The sequence below is a fragment of the Salvelinus namaycush genome, chromosome 2 (assembly GCF_016432855.1).
Source record: "Salvelinus namaycush isolate Seneca chromosome 2, SaNama_1.0, whole genome shotgun sequence".
Classification (NCBI taxonomy): Eukaryota; Metazoa; Chordata; class Actinopteri; order Salmoniformes; family Salmonidae; genus Salvelinus; species Salvelinus namaycush.
Genome location: NC_052308.1, coordinates 27,352,819 through 27,356,194, shown reverse-complemented (window position 1 = coordinate 27,356,194; position 3,376 = coordinate 27,352,819). Strand labels below are relative to the sequence as shown.

At 43.3% G+C, this 3,376-nt stretch overlaps 1 protein-coding gene across 4 annotated transcripts in view; it reads right to left on the bottom strand.

Moving 5' to 3' along the window:
• Positions 1 to 1,336: 1,336 nt before the first annotated feature.
• LOC120060754 (transcription factor EB-like) overlaps positions 1,337 to 3,376 on the bottom strand; it is a 79,999-nt gene continuing 77,959 nt past the window's right edge. For all 4 annotated transcript variants that reach the window (XM_039010168.1, XM_039010201.1, XM_039010185.1 and 1 more), the window contains one exon: positions 1,337 to 3,376. This exon is cut by the window's right edge and continues 527 nt beyond it. The gene's annotated coding sequence lies outside the window, so the exon portion shown is untranslated.

Below are 3,376 nucleotides of genomic sequence, written 5' to 3'. Positions count from 1 at the left end.
AATCCATCAATGTCAATGGGTTTGTATTTGTAAAACTTGGGAGTTTAGAGTTCTGAGTTAGAGTTTGGGCCAATGTTTTGTCTGTAGTTATTATTGGGCCTAGTGTTCTCTTTAGTTGTGAGCCATGTGGTTTCCCCCACCAACCCCTCAACACCCCTCTCTCCTCAGCACATGGTTTGGTCCATCTGTCCTCTCAAAACTCTGATACATCATGCCTCCCAAATCTGGGCGAGTGTATATACCTGAATACTTTATATTTTAGTACACACACCAGTGGAGGCTGGTGAGGGGAGGACGGCTCATAATAACGTCTGGAATGGGGTCAATGGAAGGGTATCAAAGATGTGGTTTCCTTGTGGTTGATACTATTCCATTGACTCCATTCCAGACATTATTATGAGCCATCCTTCCCTCAGCAGCCTCCACTGATACACACACACACACACACACACACACACACACACACACACACACACACACACACACACACACACACACACACACACACACACACAGTTGATAGTGTGGTAATCAAACATTTCCATTGAGTGGGTTGAAACCTACAATGTCATGGGTCACAGGGAAGAAAATGGGTCATAAAGAATGTTGTCTGGTATAAAGGTGGGCGGGTCACAAGAATATTGTAAAACCTTGAGGAGGTTGTGGGTGTGTACATGTCTCTGTGTGTAGAGTTGTCTTCAGCGTTGTCATTGAGAGTGTGGTAGCTTTCCTAGTGTGTGTGTGTTCATTAGAGTGGTCACCAGTCAGTGCAGTACATTAGATTGGTCACCAGTCAGTGCAGTACATTAGAGTGGTCACCAGTCAGTGCAGTATATTAGAGTGGTCACCAGTCAGTGCAGTTCATTAGAGTGGTCACCAGTCAGTGCAGTACATTAGAGTGGTCACCAGTCAGTGCAGTTCATTAGAGTGGTCACAGTCAGTGCAGTTCATTAGAGTGGTCACCAGTCAGTGCAGTTCATTAGAGTGGTCACCAGTCAGTGCAGTACATTAGAGGGGTCACCAGTCAGTGCAGTTCATTAGAGTGGTCACCAGTCAGTGCAGTACATGTAGATTGGTCACCAGTCAGTGCAGTACATTAGAGTGGTCACCAGTCAGTGCAGTATATTAGAGTGGTCACCAGTCAGTGCAGTTCATTAGAGTGGTCACCAGTCAGTGCAGTACATTAGAGTGGTCACCAGTCAGTGCAGTTCATTAGAGTGGTCACCAGTCAGTGCAGTTCATTAGAGTGGTCACCAGTCAGTGCAGTACATTAGAGTGGATCACACAGTCAGTGCAGTACATTAGAGTGGTCACCAGTCAGTTGACAGTCACTCTGGCAGACAGAGAGAAAGTCAGGTTTGTTCAAGGCTATGCCAACGCTATGGCAACAGAACTCCTCGATGGTAGTTCTGAGTTCCATCAGAAGGAAGTAGTCTAAATGGAAACCAAAGTCGGGTCAAAAGTGGCACCATGAAGGAAAATACCCTGTTCTTGTGTTGCTTGGGTTTGGCTTGGTACCAGTACAGGCCATCTTCACATTCACAAAAATCACAATTAAAACTTAATAAAATCAAATAAAATCACCTCTCAACTTAGTCTCTGGCTCCAATTTCTATAGGTTAAAAAAGAGAGAAAATCCCAATCAATATAAAAATGACATCATTCTGTAAATTAACACGATCTTCTAAACTCTTCAAAGCCTGGTGAAATGTGAACAACTCTTACACAAAGACAAGTATAGAATATGGCTCCCCACTGGTCGTACACTGTCACGCAAGTGGCTTAAATACTTTCACTTTTAAATGGCTATTAGAGAAAAAGGTACTTTAGGAATAAAATAAAATAAAAAGCACAAATACAAATAAAATACATTTTAAGTGGCATAAAACTGAAAATTATTTCATGTACAAAGTCAATTAAATAATATAGGTTCCAGTGCATTGGGAGATCAAATCAAATACAGCAACAAACTATAATAGAATACAAACAAATACCTTTAAAATCATAATTTTTCATCCTTTTTTCTGTACTGATCATAAGCCATATCAAATCAAAGCGTTGCCCTCAGTCCCTCACCCAAATCTGAAAGTCATTTGTTTACCTGTTATTATATTTATGTATTGTACGGCCGTAGTTTGGTTTCTACAGAGTTGGTTTGGTTAGTACCTGGTGAGTGTCTAGTTTAACCTGGTTGACCCAAAGCTGACAGTTCTACAAGCACAGACTGGGTGAGGTACTGAAGTCTCGCTCAAAGTCTTGATTTGAACACAGCCTCAAGGCACACTGCTGTGTGTGTGTGTGTGTGTGTGTGTGTGTGTGTGTGTGTGTGTGTGTGTGTGTGTGTGTGTGTGTGTGTGTGTGTGTGTGTGTGTGTGTGTGTGTGTGTGTGTGTGTGTGTGTGTGTGTGTGTGTGTGTTACAGTGGAGACAATGACATTACTGGGTTATCTAAGCCAATCTCTATGACTGCTCCTCTCTCTCCTAACTATACAGTACAACTTACTAAAAGACAACCCTCTCCCACCCTCTCCTCTCCCCACCCTCCATCTCAGCCAGAGAGAGTGGGGCTTCAGGTGGCTAACACAAGGCCCATTGGCAGGTTTGGGTCAGGGATACAGAAGATCCTGAGTCGCTACATAGCACCCTATGATGCTACACAGTGGCACTACTTAGAAACCTGTGGAGCTATATAACCCCTTGCATCGCTACAACACCTCTCTCCTCAACTTTCAGAGTTCACACAGGGGTCAGAGGTCATGGAGTGGACTTGGCAGTACCCACAAGGCTAAAGGTCATAGGTGACACAGGAGAAGGCAGTAGCTTGCAGACTCGAGGTCATGCCAGTGTGTTTTACAAAGTAAGGGGTCGAGGTCTGTGTGTCTCAAACCTTTGTCAGTGCCTCACATATTTCCCTTCAAATAACAGGGGCTCTTCTGTGTTAGAGTGAACTAGAATTTGTCTATGCTGTGCGCGTGTGTGTGTGTGTGTGTGTGCATGCGTGTAATAGATTGTTTATCATTCAGAGGTGCTCTGATATTTACAGTGGTAGGACACAATTATTTCAATCTGAAACGTGGTTTCATTTCTCATATTGCTGTTGAATGTGTATCTATACGAGTGCTAAGAAAGGGTGTGCATCTATGAGAATGTCAAGTTTGTGTGTGTAAGTGTGTATCAGTGTTTGTACAGCGTGCTTGGAGTGTGTGTGAGGGAGTTTAGAGTGCAAATGTATGCTGGCAGGGTTGTTGAACAGAGCATACACATGTCACAGTATATCAGTGCTCTGGGTCTATTTCTACTGTGTACATTACGTACCATATGTGTGTGTGTGTGTACACACTATGTGTGTGGTTCTACAGTGTGTGTGTGTATAATCC